At 38.1% G+C, this 26,528-nt stretch overlaps 1 long non-coding RNA gene across 4 annotated transcripts in view; it reads right to left on the bottom strand.

The window, feature by feature from the left end:
- Positions 1 to 10,640: 10,640 nt before the first annotated feature.
- LOC106499679 (uncharacterized) overlaps positions 10,641 to 26,528 on the bottom strand; it is a 232,340-nt gene continuing 216,452 nt past the window's right edge. For 3 of the 4 annotated variants that reach the window (XR_010884894.1, XR_010884891.1, XR_010884893.1), the window contains 3 exons: positions 13,000 to 13,085; positions 11,499 to 11,541; positions 10,641 to 10,948 (listed from right to left, as the gene is read on the bottom strand). This is a non-coding gene — a long non-coding RNA (uncharacterized lncRNA). Of the gene's footprint in view, positions 10,949 to 11,498; positions 11,542 to 12,999; positions 13,086 to 22,773; positions 22,824 to 26,528 lie in introns of those variants that run through there. The other variant, XR_010884892.1, reaches the window with a different exon arrangement.

The following is a 26,528-nucleotide window of genomic DNA, read 5'->3' as shown; positions in this document are numbered from 1 at the left end:
CATTAGAATATAATCAAAAGTTGTACGAATGAGACTGAATGGAGTAACTTATAGAGCATGATCATCAAGAGAAGTAATGGAAGGTGGGAACAAACTGTTTGTCTGCTTTATCTATTTGATATGGGAATATTTATTCTTAAAACTTGCTTCAATTTTTCAACCCAAAATAGATACGAGTTAATCAATTACTTATTAAGTGTATGCCAGAGTATATCTTTTTATTTACAAATACACAGTGAGGAGACAGATATATACCTAATGGACAGCTGGATGCACTTTTCATACTGCTGTGTTCAAGGAAGTTGCAATATCCCTAGATTAGTTTAGGTAGGGCAGAGATTAGCTGGGGAAAGCCAAAATAACCTTACTTACTGAAAGAATAAGAGATAATTATTTACAAATACTGTTTTTGTCTTATCTCTACAGTAGTTCCCTGTCATAGCATCTTGTGCTTCTACCTTTTTTCTTGATTTCCCCTTCCGCTTTAGTCCATGTTAGTTCTGTTCCCTAGTCACTTCTCTTCAAATGTTTACAAGGTGATTTGTAAATCGCCAGATACAGAAAATACTGGGTGTTACAGGAAAATCGAGGCGGGCAGCAAAGAGAGAAATTTTCTGACTGTACCAAGCATGTTCCAGCCTGGAGTCATCTAGTTTCATTAGACAGTAACCTTCATTTTATTACGATACTAAGTAAAATCAGTTTTAGTTAGAGATGGGCCTGAGTACCCCCAAAACATTGGAAAAGCTGAGGTCTGTCTGAATACTTTACAATTTGGCCTATCGTTGTTTTGTGTTGCTGAGACACATATTCTCTGTTTTCTCCCAGGAATTTCTTAGAGACAAGGGAGATGACTTCGAAACCCTTACTTTTATGTCCAGAAATGCTATTAAAGCAAAATACCTTCTGCAAAAATTCCAAACTTTGCTAAGAAATTATAGAGCACCAATTACTTGCATCTCTTTTCTTTCTCTGACGCAGTACCGTGGAGTGGTTTAGCCATTAATCTGAGGCTCAGGAGACTTGAATTCAATTCTTGAACAAATTATTAATTTCTGCTTTTTTCTGCACACATCCTCATAAGAGAGCATACTAAGCCCTACTGCTCTTGAAGCTTGGCTGAAACATCTTCACTAAAGTCAGAAAGATTTTCATCAAGTTTTTTGACATTGGGATCAACCCTATATATCTGTGAACAGGATACATATATAATATGGTAATTACTATTAGTTGTATCTTGAATATGCACATAATCCATTTAATGCTGATGAAATGTGAAGAGTTTTCCAAACAAACTGGTATACATATTACACAGAGCAAGCAATTTAAAATAAGATACAGCTTCTATTTGTGTCAACTCAAGCTGTTTAATACCACAGTAGTATTACACCATAGTTCATGAAGCTCTTCCTTCACCAAAAATATCTTTGGGAACTTTACATTAACTTCAATAGATGCCAGAACAGGCCCTAGAGCAGGAAATGAAGAAATATACTGTACCCAAATGAAACTGCAGTGGGAATTTAGGTAGGCAGAATGTAATTATTCACATTGGAATCTGGCTAGAGCTCTAGGTTAATATCCCTGTTCCGGCAAAAATATCGTAAGATCCATAATTACCAAGGGTAGCAGGGCTGCTGGCTCACCTCTCACTCAAAAGACAAGACAAAAAGGAGAATGATCTGCTGGGACTTTGATTTGATGTTGAGTAAAAGAAAGGAGTGACATTTACTTCACCCGCAACACTTGCCAAAAAACAAGATGCATTAAGTAAATAATCACCTTTTGGGGACCTTCATCTAGAAGATCGTCCTTTCTTGTGAAATAAAGAGGGTTTTTGAAAAATGAGAAACTCAGCTCTTTGCTGTGAAATGCAAACAAACATTTACCACTTAGACATCCATGCAAATCCAAAATGCATAGTTTTCCTTATTTTGTGGACAGTTTTAGGGGACAATCTCTGGAAATTAGTGCCTCTGCAAAATGCTAACACTGACCATTTTTATATTCATTGATGCAGATGAGGACACCAAGAAGCACTGAAAAAATAATGGTTTCTGTTGCAAATGCACTGAATGGTAAAATAACAAAAACTTTTCAAATCTCGTAATAGAACTGCATTACATTCTAGCAAAGTGGATCCATTTCTGAGGTGGAACATGACAGCTTTTTAACTTGCTACAACAATATGTGACAGGAAGAATACTATATTCAGTTGATACCGTAGGGCGATTTATGGAGGCAGAATGTAATAATATAAATTGAGTTTCAGAAAAGACACTGTGACTAATCTTACAAAAAATGCTATGGGATGTTTAATAATCCTGGTGGGTCAGAAGTTGTTCTTCAAAAAAATTCTTTTAAGACTGATTGCTATTAAAGTATGTACTGCATTTGGTTCATTTTTCATTTAACTATGTAGTCTAAAACTGCTGTCAAGTGCAAATACTTGAGTTGTAATTGAATACCCATACAAATGCAACAGAGTCACCAGCTCTCAACCAAAACTGCAGAATCACAGAAAATCCAAGGTAGCAGATGCCCTCTGAAGAGCCACAAGATGAGCATCTGTCCCCATCTCCTTAGCTATCCCTAAAACTTCTCACTGGTGTTTACAGTGCTCCATTAATCAAAAACAGGCGGGAATCAGACGGCATCCCAAACCTCCTTTCTTGAATTCACTCTCTAATCTTCCCCCTAAGCTTTGTCATAGCCGCTGCCTCCTTTCAGCATTTAAAGCTATGACACTTATTCATTAAGCTGTGAGTGATAATTTTGAGGAGACTGAAGTGAGCAGAAGGGAGGGGAGAAAACAACGCAGACCGTTAAAGGGCTTCACCCAAATCCCTTCAGACATTAGTGCAGAGACTTTGCTTTACTTCCCCTGATGTTGGATTGGAGGCCTCGTTCAAAAGCACAACGAGCCTGCTCAGTACTCACCTCGCACGTCTGGAGGAAGGCGGCCAGGCGCACGCGCGCTTCATGTCCAGAGCTGAAACTCGGCAATTTCACACACAAATGGCAAGAAGCAGAGGCCGCTGCCGGGCCCGGCCCGGCCCAGCCCGGCCCGCTCCGCCGCGCCCCGCGGCCTCCTCCACCAGCGCCCCGCGGCGGGGCAAGGCCAGAGCCAGGGCCAGGAGCAGGGCCAGGGCCAGGGGCAAGGCCAGAGCCAGGGCCAGGGCCAGGGCCAGGGCCAGGGGCAGGGGCAGGGGCAGGCCGCCGCCCCGGGGAGCGCGGTGCCCTTGCCGGGCCACGGCGTGGCGCAGCTGAGGGCCCCGGGCTGGGCTGAGATGGCGGCTGGGGCCAGGGGCAGGGCGAGGGCCGGGTTTGCCCTCAGGGCCCTGATGCTGAAGAACAAAAAACAGCAGAGAGAAATACAAATCTTCCACTAGTTTTAGGCTCGCCTTGTTTTCATGTGGTATTTTCCCTCGCGTTTTCTTTACCATGTAGCTAGCGGTGTCCCCCAGGGGTCAGTACTGGGTCCAGTCTTGTTCAGCTTCTTCATCAATGACCTGGATGAAGGCACAGAGTGCACCCTCAGCAAGTTTGCTGACGATACAAAACTGGGAGGAGTGGCCGATACACCGGAGGGCTGTGCTGCCATTCAGAGAGACCTGGACAGACTGGAGAGGTGGGCGGAGAGGAACCTCATGAAGTTCAACAAAGGCAAGTGCAGGGTCCTGCACCTGGGGAGGAATAACCCCCAGCACCAGGACAGGTTGGGGGTTGACCTGCTGGAAAGCAGCTCTGCGGAGAAGGACCTGGGAGTGCTGGTGGACACCAAGTTAAGCATGAGGCAGCAATGTGCCCTTGTGGCCAAGAAGGCCAATGGTATCCTGGGGTGCATTAGGAAGAGTGTTGCCAGCAGGTCCAGGGAGGTGATCCTCCCCCTCTACTCAGCCCTGCTGAGGCCACATCTGGAGTACTGTGTCCAGTTCTGGGCTCCCCAGTACAAGAGGGATGTGGCACTACTGGAGCAAGTCCAGCGAAGGGCTACAACGATGATTAGGGGATTGGAGCATCTCTCTTATGAGGAAAGGCTGAGAGAGCTGGGCCTGTTTAGCCTGGAGAAGAGAAGGCTGAGAGGAGATCTTATCAATGTGTACAAGTATCTGAAGGGAGGGTGTCGAGAGGATGGGACCAGACTCTTTTCAGTGGTGCCCAGCGACAGGGCGCGAGGCAACGGGCACAAACTGAAACACAGACGCTTCCATCTGAACATGAGGAAAAACTTCTTCACTGTGAGGGTGACAGAGCACTGGAACAGGTTGCCCAGAGAGGTTGTGGAGTCTCCTTCTCTGGAGATATTCAAAACCCGCCTGGATGCGATCCTGTGCAATGTGCTCTAGGTGACCTGCTTGAGCAGGGGGGTTGGACTAGATGATCTCCAGAGGTCCCTTCCAACCTCAGCAATTCTGTGATTCTGTGATTCTGTGATTCAAAATCTCCTCAGCCGTGATTTTCAGCCCTGATTTCAGATTCAAACACTTTTCAGTTCCTCGTTGTTAATGAGAACAAATGAAAGAATAATATTTGTGCTTTTTCAAAGACTATCCAGATGGGCTGCCATCCACTTATATGGTATCCATTCCTTGGCTTCACAAAAATCCAGTATTTTTGTAGCTCTGGAAAATTTGCTCCACCTAAAGGTTTGGCTAACACTACCATTTTCATCTCAGATTTTGGGCTCCCTGTAATACCATAAAATTTTGTTAAGAAATCCACAAGTTCTTTTAAAAAATTTTCTCGGAAAATGAATAGATGTTTAATGTATACAGTATGTCAGGTCTGGTCCCAACGTCTTTGCTACGGCGCTCAGCCTTTTCCACCACGTGATACAGTATGTGGCAGGGACCACCCTGGAATTAATTTTTTCACTGTATTTCACATTACCTCTTTGTTAAGTTTAGTAGTAGCCTTCAACTCCATACGGTAAAATATTCCTAGACACTTAATACCCTGTGGTTTTCAATCTATATTTAAACCCTGTCTTATGCACTGATTGTACAATATGTTCAGGGACATAAACTCCAACTTACCTCAGTTTATTTGCCATTCAGTTTTGCTTGCAAAACCCTCAGCTAGCTTCCACATATTTTTCTTTTAATGTTCTAGGAGCTGAAATAAAAGGGCATTTATCTTGTATGATACTTATTAAAGGTAAATAAACAATGCATAACAAATAACTTAGAAAACTATTCTGTTTGCTAAATATGATCATGAGTTCTTTGAATTTATTCAACATCCTGTGGTTGTTGCATTTTTACTCCTTGCTTTTGAACTTGTCTACTTCAAGTGCTCAAAAGTCATTAGCCCATCTATGTAGTACAGCTTTGATGAACGTGCCTGAGCACATTTACAGAAAGTGATTTTTAATTTTTTTTTGCCAGTGAAATTTGATCATGTAACTGTGGTGATATTAATACCTGTCATGGTTTTGACAATAAACATCTTTGCAGTGGTTCCTGAATTAGTTGTAACCACACTTGGAAGTACCACTACACCAGAAAAGTCGAAGCAGCACAACCTCATCAGTGCAGTGCTATCTCTAATTAATTACCATAGTCAGGATGGAGGACACAGTATTTTAGGTGCAGCATCATGCAGCTGTGGTTCATTTGCATTAGGAATCCAAGCTAGTAACTCCTTATGCTGCTTGCTCATTCCCAATGGATGCGTGTCCCCGCTGGAGTTAGCGTGGTGATATCTGTGTTGTGCTCCAACATGCAGCACTGTGGTAAAGTACCATGGTTTCTGGCTATCAGCAGTTCCTTCAAAGTCAGGTCTCTTAGGGCTTTTCTCTTTCACTGACCTAAATACAGAGCTAATATGAACGCATATTGTCCTGCTGTTCTGGGATAACATTTAAAGATACGTAACTCATAGGACAGTCCTGGTTTGAAATTATGGAAAAGTTACATATGTCTTTGAAAAATCTTTCTTTTCTGAGAACTACCTTTTCTTAGTTAAAGGTATGTTTCATTAAGCAATATGACCAGAAATAGGTTTGGCAATCAATAAAATCCATTTAAACAAGGAATACATTGTAGATCTTAATTCTCTATGCACAGAGCTACCAGTACTAATGCAGATGAAAAAAAGAGAACCAGAAGAAGGCCATTAGTTCTTAATGTATATAAGTGTCAACAGGTGTGATCAACTGGAATGATGCAGGTGTTATCAAAGTATTGTTGCTGTCATAGAAGAGAGATGTCCTGCAGAAGCCTTAAGAGTAAAGTCAAAACTGAAAAGTTGTTGAAATCCTGTATCAGCTAGCACCTCATAAGTATTTCATGTCTGATATAAGGCTGGAAATGTGCCAGGAAAAAATAAACTTACTACTTAAATATGTAGATACTGAAATAATTGAACTTAATTCTGACATCTGCACATTTAGATTTTTGTACTCCAAAAAGATGTCCTCTTTCAGGGAGGCATTTGATCTTATTCCCCTGTTATTCACTTGTGGCTTCAGCTAAACGCAGCACCATCAGATATCTGTCCAGCTAAGATATTTTATTCATGTCTATTTCCACGATATCATTCTTACCAATGAAGGATTAAGAGCATTTAAAAAATGAAGATTAAAATGTCTTTATTTTGAGATCATATAATTTAATGAGAAAAAACATACAATATGAAGAATGAAATAGAGGAAAACACATATAAAACTGGCAACCTAAAGAAAGAAAAAGTCTGGAAAAAAGTGCTATTTTTATACTATAAATATTTAATCCAATTAGTTTCTAATTGATGTTACATATAAAACTCAAAAATAATCTTCATTTTTTTTTATATATATTTTCCTGAACGTACTTACTTTATTGCTTATGAAAGTAAGGGATTAATAGTACTTGCAATAGGAAAACAGGGTGTAGATTGGCACAGAGCAAATTTTTCCTCAGAGCAAGGCTGTTTTACTATACTTCAGTCCTGATTTACAAAAGCCCTTCCTTGCCAGTCCTCACAGAAGTTAAAGATAGAAAAGATTTATAAGATTTCCTAATTCCAGACCCCTGGTATCAACATCAGTTTGGTCCATGTAGTTATCATACTTTTTCTAGTACATTATCCACTCTATCTGAGTCTTTCTAGTGATGAGGGTTATTTTAGTTCTCTAAAAAGTCTGTTCCACTATCTAATTAGACAGCTCATAAGAAAATAACTTTTCTTTATATTGTCTTTTAAAAAATCCACTCAATTCATTACTCCTAATTGCAGATTCTTTTAAGTCCTGGGTGGTGATGGTCAGTTCTAGTGAACTGTCCCAAAAGAAGAGGTAGTTTCATAACGCAAATCACCCAGATTTACATATCTGACCTTTTCTAAATTCAAAATACATTCTGCAAAGGAGAAGAGCTATTGCATTAACTCAATTTGCCCATTTGGTAGAGAGGCCAGAATGGTACTCTCTAGAGAAGGTAGCATGTTAAAGCCAAAGTACAATGTGTGAAATTGATTCCGGTGCAGAATACTGTGTAGATTTGTGATGGCCAGATCCCAAATAACTCCTATTTTAGGGCTAATGTCATTTGACTGGATACAAATTGCTTGGTCTTCACATACATACATTTCACCCAAAATGTCTAAAGAAAAAGAATGGCCCCTCTGGAAGTTACCCAGTGTGCCAACAAAAGAATTTCCTGAGCTGTTATCCAAGCTGAAACATGCTTCCATAAAGTGAGCAAAAACTAGGATCATCTATGTGGGGTTTGCTTTCTTTGAGCCCCGTCTCTATTCCAAAGTTGCTCACAGCTATTGTCTCCAGATTTGCTGAGTGACTAATGCTCATTGAAATCAAGTGACTACTTCTTGGAGAAAATATTCTAAAACCATGAGGGCATCAGCATTTTCTGTGTTGGACTAAATCATTCAATTTTATTAAAAAAAAATAGTATGAGTAGTTAATATAAAAGCATGCAATTAACAAAATCTACTGAACAAAACACTTCCATAAATGAGGAAATGTCACTATTTGAAGAAAGCAGTTAGAGTTGTGCAAAGAAAGGTAATCTGTTTCACAGGGAATTTCAAAATTTGGCTTTTTTTCCTATTTGGAATAAAAATCCCCAAATATCTTAGAATTCATCAAGCAGCAAATTCTGAAAACTTGCATTCTGGAAAATCAAAAAATTTCCTTTGCTAATTTCTAAACAAAGTTCTTCACAGTGGATGAAGAACTTTCATGCTCCTAACATGCTGGGAAAGCCAAGATTTCCAGGCGCCTGACAACTTGTTGTTGTATCTTTTGGACTGAAGTGCAACTAAGGGCCCATAAACCCTGGAAATGCCAAATGAAGAGCAGAGCTCGCAAGCCAGCCTGCCTGGGTTCTAGTGACTGGGCTCTCCGTTGATCTGTGACACAGGCTGCTGAAAAGCCTGAAATTATGGTGACCCAGCAAGCTCCACAGAGACTGCCCGAGAATCAGGAGGGTAAACTGAGAGGAAAACAAAGCTTTGCTGGATGATCGCTGAAATTGAATTGTCTCTGCTAAATATTTTTCATGCTTTGCATTTCAGAATTTATCTTTTCAATTACCTTTTCTTGCTTGTGTAAGGAGCAGCATCTAGGTGAAGATCATATGAAGAAAAGAAAAGAGTACCAAAGCACAGATCAGACATGCTTTAAATAAATCAATTTATTCTTAGAAATGGGAAGATACTACTGAGATTGGAGCTATTTGGGAACATGAGCCGTGGTCTCTTATTTGTCTCACATTCTAGTACAAAACAGTTAAAATAATAATGCTGATGAAAGAATGACTTTGCAGATGCTCCATTAGCTGCTACATGTGAGCCAGGCCAGGAAGAATTAAAATAACATGAACTGTGTGTTATAGTCTAATACTGTGCTGTGCACAAAATGAAAACTAGTGCCTTTGGTGAGGGTATTCTTTTGCCAGTATAGTTTCTCTAACTTCAAAAGGTCTATGTCAGAACATTATGAAGCCTATACTTGATTTTTAAAGTTTAATTCTTTACAACACGGGCACTAAAATCAGGATTATAGTACATGATTGTACTATAATGTACAGATATGTACATGAAGAAATGAATCTTAGTCTGGCTGCCATGCTGGTATCACTGTAGCAAAAAGTGCACGCTAGAATTGAAGGTTTTGTGCTAGAGAACAGATAAGTGACATGGATTGAAATTATGGTAAATTTAAATTGATGGCCTAATTAGTATTATCTCTTTTTGTATTCTCTGTAAGAAATATTATCCAGGAGGAACTCATTTTGCATTAATGTTGATATAAAGTGTAATTCTGTAGCATTTTCATTGTAATCTGGCATTAATTAATGCATCATTATTCTAAAGTGTTAATTAAATTATTACAGAAAGGGACATCTGCCCCAGTTCAGAAAGAAAAAAAATACGGTGCATGAATATTAGACTTTCAAAGGTCTGACATGGTATGTGAGTTCCCACAACACTGGTAGAAGCACAGAAACAAAAACACAAAAACAGGCATGAGGAGCTCATGCTCTGATAAACCACGGTATGAAATCTGCATTTGCTCACTTGTGATGGAGTTTTACAACAGTATCAGAACCTCAAAACTAGGCACAACATCAAAAATCTGAAATGGCAAATTTTTAATAAGGTAAAAGAAATATACTGTACACCAGCTACCAGGAATTGCTCACAAGGAATTCAGGGAACTAAATAAGGGCAGGAACACATTTGCACCTTCTGCAGTCTCTATTAAACCCTCCACTCAGCAGCTGGGCAGGAATACCAGCGACATATAAGCAATCGGTGAGAGTGGTAGGGCACTATCAGGATTCATTTCAGACAATCCTAATATGCTCATCAGTGTTGATTTTCTTCACCTTCTGCCTGCAGTCCTAACTGGCTTCACCAAAGTCATGATTTCAGTTGCTGCTCTTATTAGTGTCACCTGGGTAGTAGCTTTTTTCAAACACAGAGAGGAGAAAACTCAATCCTCTACCAAAGAATTTACAGTCCAATCTAATGCCCAGCAAAGTCTTTAGAAGTCTAACCACTGGCTTCAGAGGGAATTGGCCTTTAAGCCTGAGCCAAAGAATAGCACAAGCAGACTTCTGTGGGAATGCTGCTGAAGGCAAATGGGGCTCTCTGCAAGGGGCCACCTGGACTCTGTGGAACTGGGGTCTCTGTAAATTATTAAACATAATGAATAATTCAAGAAAACATTAGTCCAGAGCACATTCTATGTGATGTGACCCACCTGCCAGCTATATGCCAGTGCCAGAGTTGCACAAGATGCTTCCAGGATGTGGCTTCCATAAGATTCAGTGTCTTCACTATTCAACAACCCTGCCTGTTTCAACTATAATTTTCTTTTGTTACATTTGGGCTTGCATTGAAAGATCTTTAAAATGTAAAAGTTAAATGAGGCTCTTATAAAGAAGTGGTTTGGGTGCAGTATATTAAATGAAAACTTCAAAGGAGCTCAAGATACCTTTCAAGCTAAGGTACAAAAATTTAAACAAGAACAAAAGCCTTTCTTGTATTTTGAAGCATTAATTGTTCCACTTCTGTTGATGTAAAGTGAAAGGAGAAGCTTTTAGTTAAAAGCACGTAGTATCTACCAACATGGAACATTCCAAAGTCTCATGGAATAATTTTAGCTTTGATATAATGGCACAGGTGAATCCCAAATTATAATGCTTTCTGTAGCATATGCAATAATTGTTGGTAACTGAATCCATTACATAAACATCAGCGCTTGAAGAGATTTATTGGCATAAGTTAGAGTTTCACCTTTTATATTTATAACATATTTCATATTTATAAGCTATTTCATAACTTTGTCAGCATTGTTTGCAACAGAAATCTATAAATTAACTTTGAGAGGTTTTATATATAATTTTATCCTGTTTTTCAAAGGGTAAAAAGTACGTAACATTGCACTGTCTGCTTGTTTGTCAATATGTCTGTCAGCTTTAGAGAGGGGGCAAAACTGTAGAAACTGCAAAATACAAAGTTCACAATAAGTTTCATGAAAACTGGAACCTGTGTAGTAAAGAAAGAAGTTAGTGTTTCCCTGGAAAAAAAAGGTTTCAACGGTGAATTCAACAGTTATGTCGTCTGTTGGCCTATCAGCTGGCCAGCCTGCATGAGGGTAGCTCAGTGCCAACCACAATACGTTAGCTTGCCCATTTGTAATTAGTCAAGGATACTGTGGAGGGATTTATGAGACAGAGGAAGTAATTAGAAGTCCCACATGCAAGCACATCATGGAATACATTCAGAGAGGAACATTGGGTTCTTTTGGTGCAGAGGTGTAGGAAATTAAGACACAGTGTGCAAAAACTCTAAATGTATTGGTGCTGTTGTTCATGAACAACTTATTATGGTATAATTTGAGCACATCTGTAGACCTACTCATTAGACAAGGTACCAACGCCAGGCCTGCTACTTACTGCATTAGAAATACATAAACAATAATTTTAATCTATAATGCATCTAATGCTGATCCATATCAGATGACTGTGATAGGAAATGAATACCTGTTTCATGTCAGCTCTGCTTTGCGTCATGGCAAGAGTATTCCTACGTTAGAGAGTAGATAGGTAAAGTGAGACACAGAAGGATTAATTAGTTTTCATTAGCTTCAATATGATTTGTATGCACTAAGAATTTTTGAAAATGGGATCCATTGTCCTTCCCTCAAGACTTGTAATTAATGGAATAATATGTACATGCAAGTTACATGTACTGAAACCTGCATTTCAGTACTTCTTTCTCTTCCACACTGTATGTGATGTCAGTGAGTGGAAGTCATGAGAAAATGTGCTTGACAAATCCAGGAGAATCAGCCATAACTATAAAAGAGAAAGTACCATAAGCCAATAAATATAAATAAATAAATGTAAATAAACTTCCAGTCTTTCCTCTTTCCAGCCATAAGACACAAACCTTCTAGTTCCTAGAATGGAGCTGCATGATTTTCCATTTTTAGTTTGAGCTGATAATGCTACAGAATTGGTATGGCAACATCAAAAGTTTGTTGCTGAGCTCAAGACCATTAACTTACAGCATTATCATGAACCCTACTGCCCTGAATGTTGTTTACTTTTACAGTGAACAGTGGTAAAAATGCAGGCTTTACTACATATATAAATTATTTTACTATTCAGCTTTTCCTGCCAGATGTTTAAGTGGCTAGCCAAACCTCCAGAGATATATAAGCTTGATCTACATGTATGCAAAAATTAATTGAAAAAGTAACCTAATATTGTTTTATTCTTTAACAAAATGACAGGATATTTTCATTATTTGCTGAGTACTTATGTATAATAACAAATTAAGTGTTGATCAATCAATATAATGATCCGTTTGACCCAGAAATAATAACAAGAGAAGATATGCAGAATTTCTAATAAAATTACAATCCCAACAGAATTTGAATTCATTACTTTTGAAATATAAGGCAGTCAGTTCCCTTCACTAACATGGATTTGAACTTACAGACGGTAAATTATCAAAGAGGCCCTTGTTGCTCACATGCTGCAATACAATTTTATTAAGGATTACAGGGAAAAAAATAATAAGCACTCCAGAGTTCAGAGTCCTGAGGAAAGCATGGTTTAGATCTTGGCGCAAACTTGGGAACGTGCCCTGCTTGGCGTGTGTATTCTTTCAATTTAAATATTACTAATCTGGGCAAGGTTAAAAGCTCAGCTTATGTCACAACACGAACCTGCGAAAAGCCTCAGAACCTGCCAAATGGTCTGAGTTTGTGAGCAGCCAGTGTGCAGGGGGCCTATTCCTTCTGTGGGTGTTCAGGGCTAAGGAACGAGTTACTGGAAGCGCACATTTCAGTGCTCTGCTCATAGCATCTTAATACCGTGATTTACTCTAAGGAGGAGTTAGCAATTGCCATGTTTTTCCGTATGGTGAACTACCTAATGCAAAATCACCATCAGCAGAGCCCCAATAATTACCAGGATAATCTTCATCTCAAATCAAACTTGGTGCTTTGAATTCACTTACTTCCCAAGTACTCACAATTGCAGCTCAGAGATGAAGCTGTCCTTTTGATTTCTTTCCCAGTCTCTCCTCCTTCCAAGTAGAAGGCACAAATCTTCTAGTTCCTAGAGGTGGATGATTTTCCACTTTAGATTGAGCTGATAATGTTACAGAAATGCCTGATTATCAACCACATTAATCCCAGCAGGGCCTGCCAGGTTTATCATCTGTCACAGAACAGTGTAGAGTAATATATAGATCCTGGAACTAAATTTAAATGAGCTCTGTTACATTCTGGAGGAAATCCAGCCATACCAGTATAGAGTTCCACACTGCTGTAGCTATATTGCTTTCTACAGTGTAGTGCAGTTTAGATGTAACCATCCATTCTCTCTATGACCATCATGAAATTGTAGGACACAGTGTTCAGGCAAAGAACAGGAATTATCTATAGGAATACCACAGCAGAAAGAAAAGGGCTAGAAATAACCAAAGACTAAATACATGTTGTATTATCATGTTATCATAAATACATAATTATCATAAATACATGTTGCATTATTATTACTAAATACATGTGTATTATCTACGCTTAGTTTCATGAGGGTAAACAGTTAAACTTAGATTTCCTTCTTTTGGTGTCTTTTCTCTCCCTTTAATTCCTTTCAAGTTCTTCATTTGAAAGTGTCTCCCTGCAATCCCAGCCAAACTCTCATCTCATGATCAACCAGTCCCTAAACTCAAATTAGAGTAGGTAAGCTTCCAAAAACTATGAACTTCTGCCTGTTACTGGGAGTCTCAAATGTTCTTCAGATCCAAGGCCAGACAGCTGATTTAACTCTGGAATGGCCCTTTGGAAGCCATGTAGCAACACAGAAATATATGACATTCACAAACTTACTATAGTTTATAACATCCAGATTCCTCAAACACACAAAGAAGAGGAGCTGACAGAGTTAGCAAATTCAGGTAAATTTGCTAAAGAAACAAATTGAAAGACAGTTCAAGATGATCACCCTTTCAAAGGGACCTTCCTACTTTTAAGCAAAAGAACTCAAACTTGAATACTTCCACTAAGCATTACTAGAAGAGAACTGCAAATAAGCCATTACCTATACTACGATTGTTTATTCTGCTCAATTGAAAGTCAAGGACTTAGGATTTTTCTTCAGTGGCAAAACTAGTTTTACGTTCTCCCTCACCATTCAGAGTTCTTGAAAATGCTCAGGAATCTAAAACCTGTCTTTTCCCCTGCTCTTCTGTTGTGTCCTAGTTCTCTTCCAAAACATGGCAACTGTCTCTTTTGGCCTCTGTGAATTATATGCCCAAGTGAGGTGAGGTAGATACCAACAGAAGTTGATGAATATGAGTATTACTGGTCTGGATGTGGGTGCACACGATGGCAAATATACTACAGAAGAGTAGCTGCCAGAGGTAAGCCTACAAAATGTGGCTCCTACACAAAAGAATGAGATTTTCAGAGAATCTGGTGGAAAGCCCGACAAGTACATTTTGTTGCTGCTAAAAGAATTTATTTCTGCTGAAACCTATAACTCCTGGGTTAATAAAGTGAACTTTGATGGGACTAGAGGGAAATATGGGCTTCCCAGGAAAGTTAGGACAAACTTAGATGCATTTCTAGAACACAGATTTATGGAAGTGATTGAAGCTGATAACATCAAACCCAAGTTAACACTTTCCTTTGCTTTCCTATCACACGCTAAATAGACCTCTGCCACAGCTGGCCTGCTACCAATAAAACTAATGATGCCTGTAAACAATAAATTCCATAGAATCATCAAGCTCACACAATTAGTATCTATTCATGTTGTTTTGCTTTGAAGTTTGAGGGATTTTACAGGACCTATTATTATGATAAGCTTAACTGACTATGGCAATAGCCAATGGCTTGTCAGGTTTGACTGCTAAATCACAAGGCTAACGGAAAAAAGACATAGAGAATCTGAGTTAAGTTTAATCAGGTCTGTCCATTGAAGTCATTACCTTGATAAGAGTCTCCACAACCAGTAACAATGAAAGATCTTGAAAAGGCTGACTCTGCTCCTAGTCCTAAAAGAATATGCACATATCCAGTATACATTTATAATGCTCAAATGCTAAAATAGGTGCATTCTTTATTCTATTTCTTCTGGCTCATATCGCCTTCATTAGTGCACTATCTAAATATATGCAAAGCAATAAGTATTTGTCATGTTCTTGTTAGAGGGTTAGTCAACAGACTGCAGGAAACTTGAACAGAACAAAAAACAAGAGTTTAGCAGAGGTGATAGCCATGTTAGAAAAGAATAATCTATCTCTGTTGGGATGGGGAAGCTTTCAAGATGCATCAAATAACACAGCCTCTTCTAGAGGCACCGAAGGACAGCTAAATGGCCTTTCTCTTGACACGTGAACAGAGGAGACCATTCCAAAAAAAAAAAATTGCCTGTTCAGCAGGGATGTGGCAGTTATATATATCCGGTCGTATGTTAGGAGACATCTGCATTTTGGTCATGTGATTGGCATATTTCCTTTCATTCCTCAGGGAGGGAAATGACAGCTCTAAGGAAAAGAGCAGGCCATGGGCTGAATGAATTGTTCTGATGAGACAGATGCAGCCTGTGGGCTTGAGGTCAAGTTAAACAAGACAGCTCTAGGGCTAACATGTTCTCTGTTTCTCATAAATTCAGAGCACAGGTTAGTTTATGAAATTTAGGCAGCAAGCCTAAATTTCATAGTGTTAATAAATTTCACAAGTTAGTAAAATTTCACAAGTTAGTAAATTTCACAAGTGTTTTGTAATTTGAATGTTGAAATGCCCACTTTTTTTTTAACTTTTTTCCCTTTGATTCAGGCAAAAGCTCACAGCTTGCTTTATTTTTTCTCCTAAAACTCTCCTTTTACATAGGAGGCGTTCAAGTCCAGATCTAATTTAATAGCATTTCTTCTTTACAATTAGGCTAGTCCAGGCTTCTATTTCAATATCTTTTTTATTATATTTTCTCACTGAAGTCAGTGCTATCAGCAGGTAGATTATTCAGATATTGGAAAGGTAGACTATGTTACCTATGGATCTAAAGCTATAAATAGGAAAGAAAATAGCTTCACTAGTTGTTTAATATATACATACATGCGTGTGTGTGTGTGTGCGCGCGCATGTATATAAACCGGCTTATGGAACCAGATACATTAATTCTTCCAAAATATCCATTGCAAAAGATATTTTTCATCTTTCTAGTTCATTCATTCTGTTCTCAATATAAATCAAATATCAGAGGCGTGATTAGACAACAATCTTTCAAACATGTTTCAAAATTAATTGACTAGGATGCCTGAAAACAAATGCTGCATCTAAATACCATACATTGCTGTGTTTCCTAAGGACTTGCTTTCTAAGGCTCTTGTCAGAAATTGGAACAATATTGCAAAATAAAAACAGTGTTTCAGATATTATGTAATTACTGTATTTTAGATTGCATCTAGAACTAAAATCTTTGTTTTAGGATAAATTGCAAAGCATTTGGACAGAAATATCTCCAGTTGTCAATTAAATACTCATTAACAAAAGAATACCAGTGGTTTTTCATGAGTAAAAATCTTTGTCTAACCAATGAGTATTTTTAGTCTCAGAATTACCTTAGTCTATGAAAATGTCACATTTCCAAAATAAAGCACTGAAAATTTCTAGAGACAATTCAAGATTGCCTCTCTATAATTCAAAATTTACTATGAGCATTTAATAAAGAATTTAGAATTATTTTTATTTTGTAATATGTATATTATAGTCCTCCATGGATCTACTGACAAATTTGGATTCTTAGCTCTGAACTGAAACAGGCCATGTAACTTTATTACAGGGGAGGATTGGCTTTCACAAAGACCTATCTGCTTTACAAGTTTTGTTGAGACAAGCTTTAAAAAATGATAAATCAGGGAGATATAATCTCTTAAAATTAAATCATCACACCTACTAGCTTTCTAACATCCTTACTATGAGCAGTGTTGAAAAATGTGCATGCTTCTAGCCTGAAGAAAACATGCCTTGCCTAAATAACTTTACTAATTTTCAACAACACCCTAATTAAATGTTTCCTTCTCTGCTAAAAACATATTTACATAGCTGTCCAAAAGAACTATCAAATACAGAAAAGTAAATGATAATGACTTCCTATTATTAACAGGAAAACTTTAAGTATTAATACATTCAAAATTATATGCATATAATTTCTTCAAAAGACATATTTGGAAAAAATCATTACAATTTAATAAAACGTATTTATTTATTATTTGTTTAATTGATACTATTAGGGCGCATGACTGAGTACACACAAGGTAGAAAGCAAACCTCTGTCTTCCGCTATTTTTCCCAAGTTATCAATTCCACAAAAATGGAAGAGGAGAACGTTAGTTTTATAGATTAATTAGATTGTTTTCACTCAAAGCATTTTTTAAACAAACTGTACTGAAAATTTCAGTGAATCAAGCATACTGGGCCTTAAGTCAACAATACATAGAATTCATGTTGTAAACCATTCTGTATAAGTAAATGCCCATCGTAACTATCTGAATTTCAGATCTGAGTTAAATCTTATATATTTAGAACTACAATATGCTAGTGACACAGTAAGATCTTGTTTATTGAGATACACAGTAGAATCTAAGGAACTCATATTACAGTGGAAAGTAATCTAAATTGCTTTCACAGAATTTCTACTACTTTCAAGTAATAAAAATGTTACACTCTACTCTCTAAATAAAATCTTAGTTGCTATCGACAGTTAGTATGAGATTCAGTCAGAACTACCAAGCTGTGAAAATAAGGCCCAACTTCTGTTGTTTTTGTTGATACATTTGGCATCCAATCATGAAAAACAATGTCCATGTCACTAAAATGGCCTCCAGGCATTCAGTATATCTACATCGAGGTTAAACATCTATGTGAAGATGTGACAGCACACCTTATAAAAGATATTATTGAGTAATATAGACTTTCTGTAATAACCAAACAGTAAAGAATATAGCTTTTTAAAGGTCTCCCCATGGCTGATCTCATGACTCAAAGATGAGAGACTGTGCTGCAAGCTAAGTAATAAAATCTGGTGGATACTGTGGGCTAGCTTGTGACAAATCATATCAAAGTATTATTAAAGAAGGAACTTGAGACCCAAGACTATTATTGATTCTTGACAGAATTTCTTATAAATAAATGTTGCAATCTGATCCTGGACTCCCAAGGCCCTGGTAGAATTCTGACTATTATAGGGCAGGTTGCAAAACAGTAACATTATATTAGTGAAAGTTGAGGAAGCATATTCAGTGTCAAACAGGTAGCATGGTCTAAAAAGACCAATAAGAAACTGTTTTTCACAGGCCCCATACACCTACAGCTGCAGATTACTGTTTAAAATGGCAAAACAATTTTTGAGCTTATAACAGGGCTGTGAACGTGTTAGTGGATTGAATCTGTGACCCTTTAGAGCACTAAGGACACACCTCCATTAGTGTCCATATTCCTGCACTGAAGAGGCTGATACAGTCAACTGAAATGACAGGGTGATAAATATAAAACCACTATCATCAATAAGACTGGAATGTAAAAGCACTTAGTTTCAGCCTAAGTAACTCACAGAAAGTTTGGTTTCAAGAACCAATGTATCATCCATCACTACTCTACCTTCTGTTGACAAAGTAATTGTAAGATATCTAGAATGGAGGTTCAATATGAACTGACATTTTTGAAAGGAGGAATTGTGTGCTGCACTTACTCATTAAATGTATTTTCCTCCACTAAAGATGTTTCCTTTTTTAGTTTATGTATGAATAACTTTAGTTAAAGTTCCCTTGACACACTGACTTTGCTTTGAATAGCACCTATGTTCATTAACATAAAACCTGAAAGAAAATAATTTTAATGCAGCTTTTTTAACACTTCAAAAGCCTTTAACAAATTGATCGAGCACAATTATGTATTCTAAAGGGAATTATAAAGAGATCACAGAAGGTTGAAAAGTTCTGGTTAATAAAAAAAAATCCTAAGTAAAAACAGGCATTCTGTGTGGAACTTTGATGCACAGTGGAAGAAAGTAATACAATTATATAAAAAAAAACGAACCTCTCCCTCTTTTAATATAGACACACAACTATTGTATGCATTGTTTAGTGCACACAAAATACCATGTTAGCTTGATAATGGAAAAAGAAACTGTAGAAGTCAAGATAGTCAGAAATTAAATGAAACTAAATTACCAGTCACCTTACTACTCAGACTAGTGAGTCAAGGCAAACCTGAACAACTACTTGGTAAGAAGATCACATCAAATTTTAAATATGACTGCCTTTGGAAGAGAATAAATCTCATAATCATGGCACTCTTCTGTTAGCTAAAGATATAATAATACTGGTGTTATTTTAAAAGTCTGTATGATAACAGCAATCTTTCAGAAACCTTATAAACTGAAACAACAACCCTTTGCAGCTGAATGGGTCAGCTGATATTGAATGAGCAGTTACCAAATGGGAAATAGATTCAGATCTGCAGATACCAGTGTTTTTTTCCTCTGTATTTGTGGGCCTAAACTTATATCTGTGCATTTTAAAAGTGTATTTTAGATGGTGGTGTTGTCAATACAGATTACTGAAATTCAGCCACATTGGTTAAATTCAACGTAAAGGAGGAGAATAAAAGCTGTCAGCGAGTGGCAAGTACAGGCCCTGTGGCTTCACGCTGCGAAGCTCCCTTCTTTGCTCTGCTCCTGAATCACGAGCCTTCTTTGTTTGCCTTTTCAGCCAGCAGCGCTGAAGTCACACGAGCGGGAGCGGGATGGTGCAGCCGCAGGCCAGGGCAGGCAGCACGGCGGCAGCGCGCTGCCCACACCTCGGCGCCGGGGGCTGCGCTACCTGCAGAGCCGCCCCCGGCCAGCAGCATCCCCCGCACCAGGCAAAGGCGATGGCGAGGCAGTAAGGATTTGCCCTGCTGGCTGTGGAATGCCCTTAAGTTTCTGCCAGGAAAGTTACTGCTAGGAAGAGACTTTCATTGGTTGGTATGTTGTTGTTAATTGCTTTTTGGACAAATTCTCCCTTCTCCTCAAAATTTTCCATGTTGCATACGCAGAATGAGGGTTTTGAATTGGGAAAATGTTAACTTATCTTCAGACAGTATCTAGTGAAGCCAGGCTTTCAGTGCCAGCCTTGGCCTCGCTGTCTTTGTTTTAAGCTACCTTCACCTGCCTATTCTTTGTATCTGGTGACTGCACTGATCACAAGGGATACATGAGTGATGGTTTGCAATGAAAACTTGGTTTTCTTGGTTTGGGGTCACTATCATCATTTGAACAAGATCTGCATTTTGCTGCAGATAACGGGGAGTCTGGGAGCAGGCAGGTGATGGTGTCAGCAGCAGGAGTGGGGGACCACGACGAGCCAGGGAGGGCAATCTTCATAGCCATCTCCTAAAGGCTGAAGCAGTAGGAATGGGGAACTTGCAACCCCAAGCCCTTCCAAGCACTCATCCTCCCTGCCAAAAACCATCTTTAGAAGGGACAGAGGGAAGAGAAACTCCTAAAACATTTCAAACATTTCCCCCCTCTTCAGGACTACAGAATGACTTAAGAAATGTCACCAAGATTATTTTTCCAGTATTTCAGAGTTGTTGCCTCAACACGAGAAAGGTCTTTATAATAATTTGTTTAGAAAAGACATCAAGTTTCATTATACAAGGTTAATATAAAATATGTAGAATTATAAGTATTTCATACCTCAAAAATCTTAAAAGTCCATGTGTTTATATTGACTAAACAGGCAATAAAAAGTGAAAAAACACAATATTGGCAGTAACAAACCGATATCACTGTGGGTCAGTTCTTCTATACATGTGCACAGCACATAAACTCATGCACTCTCTTAGCTCTGTTAGGATATATAGGATGACTGGAGGAATAAAACAATATTCAATAAAATAAAGATGAAAAAATCTGTCAAAGGATGATGTTAGCTCTGAAGATAAGTACTAGCCAAGAGTGGACTAGGTACACATTTTGTTTATCCTTCAAATGACCCTACACGATTGAGGTTTATTCTGGTAGGTTCCAATGCATTTTTCTGGATAGGCTGGAAGGGATGTTTATTTGTTTGAAACTCGTTGATCTCTGTTGAAGCATCATTAAAACAAAAACCCAAACCAAACCCAACCCAGCTTAGTGCCAAGCTATCTTCAGAGATGATAAAATGAGTATGATTGAAGTTGAGATTTCAAACAACAAATCTGTGTGTCGATAAATATAGTGATCAGGACGAGTAAGAGGTGTCAGACGGAAAAACCTGTTGCAGTGTTTGCTGCTGCCAGCACATATAAAATAAAGCCTAGGAGAGCTTGTTGAAAAATTCTTAGGGAAATTTATAGAGTACTACAGATTGATGTAGAGGCTGTCTTCAGGGAATATCATTTGGGTGGATAATTCCTCCGAACAGCAACAACATGCATCCTGCACAGAACATACCTCTAGCAAGGTACGCTTACTGCATCTCCAGTGATGTAAAATCACAAATATGGTATCCTTCTCTACTGTATGTCATCCTCTCAGGATATCAGTTTCTTAAGGGATAAAGCCAGCTTAGGAAGGTCCTGACCTTTCCCTAGCATACACCTGCTGGCTTTTCCCACTCCTGTATCAATTTCCACACCCTCTTTTTTAGACTGCACAGTTGTTTAAAAGGGAGGGAGACAGGCTATGAAACAGATACCAAAATGGTTTGGGTTAACACCTTCTCTCCCTCACTGTCCTCTCCTCCCCAAAGCTTATGTCTTCCTTACAGACAGAGGTACTGGCAGAACCAAAACTGCAAGAAGAAGCAGGGTTACAGACAAGGAACTTCATATGCAAACCTCACTCCTGAAGAAAAAAATCTGCAGTTACATTTCCATCTTGTGAGCAAAGACCTTGGTATTGAATTAGGAAGCACCATCAGATTTTTAATCACTGTTTACTTTAATTAAGCACAAGGTACTAATGTATTCAGATACTAAATGCCAGTAACTCTTTGTCTAAACAAGGCAATGACAAGTAATGGCATTCAGGCTACCTCTGGGCAAGCTAGCATTGGTATTAAAAAAGCATAGCTGAATTTTTTCTGCTTTCCTCAGTCCGGTGGAAATGGCTGCAGAAATGTTACAGACACGGCCAAGTTCATACTGAACTCCCTCTCTAGTTAAGGTTAGTAACAAGTAAGAATAGACAACATCTGAAAAATCAAAGTACAGATGAGCAGCTGCCATACTGCCATCTGAAGGTGGGAGAAGTTATTGGATTATGAAGAGTGAGCAGATAAGATATTCATCAGGAAATGAAATGTAGGAATAGCTGCAGCAAAAAAGGGAATAGGTAAGGACCGAAAATTGGACATGCTGCCAGGAAGTGAGGAGGAAAAGCTGGATATCAAATTTATAGGTCTTTTGAGCTCTTGAATGAAGAATTTGGAGAAGGTAAAATGTCATCTTCAGCAGTCCCAGCTGACTTGCAAATTCTATTGCCAGATGGGACTGTTATTGTCTGACTGAATTATAATCATGTCAAACTTGTACTTGGATCCAGGAATGAGCCTTCAGAAAAATCCTGAGTCCAGGCAGACCTCTCCTGCCTTTGAGATCTGTAGAGCACATGATCTGGAACTGGATTTAAGTCTGTCTTTGACTCTTTGAAACACACTGTTATGAACATTTGTTACTCCTGACTTACTCCTGTGTGCCTCATCTCTATGTTTCTCTTCTCTTTGTTTCTTCCTAATAAATCTGTAAAGTAAAAGAGTTTTTCAATTCACCTGTAATTCCAGGAAAAAAGATGATGGGAGAGGATTCGTTTTGGATTGGTCTGAAAACAAATAAAAAGTAAAAGTGCTCAGCCAACCAGAAAGTCAAACGTTTGTTTTAGACCACATGCAAATTTTATATTACATTTCAGCACTAAAAGACTATTTTGTTTTTTCTCATTCAAGGATTTTTCTAAAAAGAGAAGGTTATTTCAAATAAAAAATGGAATTGTTACATTTTTAAAATGTTGAAACATTTTCTTTTGAAAATATTTGAAATGCAATTAAATATTCTGACTTTTAAAAAACTGAACAGTTCTTGACAAGCTACTCTGCAAAAAAAACAATGTAAGCCTGAAGAATTTCTTGATATCATTAAATCTGGACTTTCCAATGGTGAATTGGAGAGATTTGGGGGAAAAATGCTGAAGTATACTTTCTGGGCTGATTCATTCATTTCTTCTTTGCACTGTTTCAGGAACGGAGAAAGAGGTCACAGAAATTGCATTTATTCCAAGAAAAATATTGAAACAACAATAGTGGTGGTGGTAATTCCCAGCTGGACATAAGACATTGTATTGCTGCTGGCATATCTTTCTGTTTGCAGGTGCAGAAGTAAGAATCCTCACTCACAAAGAGATCAGATCACCCAGTAAAGAATATTTCAGCTTTGATTTTTAAATTTTACGAGAATAAAGAGATTCTAACAGAATAACTTAGAAACTGGCATAGCCTCCACAACCTTTTACATCTATTGCTGCTGGAATTTGTGCAGTTAGGTTTGTGGGATCCAGAAGCTGTGAGAGTCTGTCTGTGTGTCACATATATATTCATTACAGTTGGATAATTATTCCCTTTTTCCTTTTGTTAAGGCTTAACAAGTGTGTTTTTGCAAGCCTTGCATTAGTCTTGTATGCTGTTTCTAGGAGGGATGCCTGGAGCTGATCATGAACTACCCAGCAAAGTAGCCTACCCCTGCTTCCAGATGTATTTGGTATCCATACCACTGCAGAAGTTATATCACATTGTTGCAGAACAGCCCAGTTTTTCTTTCTGAAAGCCACCTTTTTAACATCTCACAGTTTGCAGATAATCTGAAATCTATTATGATTTATTTTGAATACAAGTAAGTATTTCTGTATTTTCAAGCTGTAATGCACTTACATCTTCACTATGCAAATAACAGGCAGTGTAGAAAAATGAGCATATTCTCATTAATGAAAAGCTCGATTACAAAGAAGCTGTCCTGGTGAAAACACTTTTATCTTCCAAGGCCATATAATCACAAAGAATAAGGAAATAATTCTCTTTGGCTGGAATTTCCAAGACGAGATTTAGAAATGGGTGCCTAACTCTCTTAGACATCACAGACTGTAACAAGAGATACAGGCTTGCAAGAGTGTGTTTCATTTACAGATAAAAGCAGAAGAGGCTGGATGTAGTTTTCATTTCCAGAAGAGCTTTGTTGTGGTTACTCTGCTGACTAGAAACTGTGATACTTTGAAACATTTAGCCCTTGAGAAAGAGAAGCAGAAGACAAATCATGTGAAGTGTGGTAGGGAATAGCAAAAGATTGAACGCTTCTTCGAGCTTGAACATGTTTTACTAAATTTTCATCTCTGTTTGGCCAGGTGGTAGTTGAAACCCATTAAATGAAAAGCTATGTGGGAGTGTAACTCTATGCTGCAGTTGCACTTTGTGCATACACTTCTTATCTTTTTAGGAACTTATTCCAGATGTTGCGGTAGAAGAAAATAAAACAATTATCTTGGTCATGTTTTAAGATAAGCTCTCAGCAGGTCTGGAAAATGTTTTAATCTGGCCTTCCAGCTCCTTCAGCAAATTCCCTATAACGTTACTTTTCTAAAACTGTTTATGCCCCATTATATTTCTCTGCTGTTTGATGTGTGTAAGAAATTCAGCAAAAGTGCTTTAAAAAATGGAACAAAACTGTATCAATATTTACTGGCAAATACTTTTTAGGATTTTACTGTAGTAAAATATGGCAGTAGACCATTGTAATGTAGTAGTACATAATTAAGGAAAAGCTCTTATAATTTTAATTTACCACTGGCTTCTGATATATAGATTACAAATTGAATTTTAAAATAAAGAATATTCACTTTAAATCCTTAAGCTGGAAAATGATAATTTCCACATCATCAATATTTATCAGCCTGTGAGTCAGCTTCTGCTCGGTAAGTTAGGAATAGAGGGAAACAAAATCTGGAGAGACCTTTTAAAAGTGAGAGGAAAACTGTATCAGCAGTTTTAATTTTCCTGTGGAGACCTACAGAATCCACAGAAGGTGGGTGAATCTGAACAGACCAGTAGAGAGTCTTTGGGACAATACATATCATTTGGTCCTGACAGGGAGCTGCTGGAAAAAAACATTTTTAGGAACCAGATTCTCTTTTTTTCAAAAGGGCAGGGCAGAACAGGGAGAAGCAGAGTGAAAATGGGGTGTGTTGCCTGTAGCATTCATTGCTCCAAGGTTTTGCCCATAATACTCAGACCTCCAGCTTCCCTCAGTGATCACTTAAGGACTTGGATGACTTCTCCTTACACAGCTTGCCACAAATCCCCTGCCCCTTTCAGCAATGGGCTGCATGCCCAGTACCAGGACTCCGTATCCAGTTCCCTTCTCTTCCCGTTTTGATTTTGTTTATTCAGTTGGAGTGATAAACACACATTTCTAGTGTTAAACAGCTGCTATGAGCTCATTATTGCCCCCATGATATATGATGCCACAAATCTTGCTGAATTGTCCTTCTTTTCTCCTGTCTAGGCCCTTTTCAGACTTTTTTTCTAACCATCCTGATTTCATTACAGAAAATGTCATATCTCCTTTAGCTTACAAATTCCCAGTCACAGAACTCAGGCAGCCACTTTAATGTAATGTAATGTTAAACTTTTAAAAATACTTTCACGTTATACATCCATTTGCTTTTTAAGAGTAATTTCAAAATACTGTTACGTTCTGACCAATTTTATTAGTACTTCTCCCCCCTTTCCTACGATCAAAATTAACATCTGTACAAAGAATACACCCTCCCTTTTAAGGGATTACTTTTCATCTTGAATCATGCATAGAATATGCCTTCTAACTCTATCCAGTGTAAATAATGTGTAAAATAATCAAAGCACCATCATGACCTGACAGCAGAAGCCTTTTGATGAATAGGGTTTTATGTAGGATTATCATATGACATTTCCAAACTACATTATATTTGAGTCATATACTATTGCATTAAATTCCTCTGTCATGCTGGATTTGTACATTTAGCAAGTTATCAGTGTTCTCCTTTGTGGTCAGGTTTATACAGCAATTGCAATTGAAAGCACCAGAAGTACAAAAAGTAAAGCAGAGCAGAGGAAGCATATTCCACTAATGAAGAATCTGCTTCTGTTCTTGTTATTTATTCCTCTGTTTAGCCCTGACAATATTCTCAGATTTGTTCAGAGCACCAGATACAAATACAGTTCCTGAATATTTTATAATTTAGAGTATTAGATATGCTGAAAAAACAAGCATCATAACTACATAACAGCTAGGTTGGAAGAAATGCCTCTCGCTCTCCCCCTGCCCCAGAATCCCATTCATGGGAGTCAAATTCTTTTTATCCTACAGCTTCTCTTCTCTTCAAGTTAGTGAGCTACAAATGTGCCATTTTCCCCCAAATTTGACAGGCACTGTGCATGATGCCTTCAGAGTATGTATATAGTAGCAAACTGATACTTAGGCGGTAGCCATGCTTTCACTCCAA

Source organism: Apteryx mantelli, chromosome 8 (assembly GCF_036417845.1).
Source record: "Apteryx mantelli isolate bAptMan1 chromosome 8, bAptMan1.hap1, whole genome shotgun sequence".
NCBI lineage: Eukaryota > Metazoa > Chordata > Aves > Apterygiformes > Apterygidae > Apteryx > Apteryx mantelli.
The sequence above is the reverse complement of the archived record's forward strand: the minus strand, read 5'-3'. Positions and strand labels throughout refer to the sequence as shown.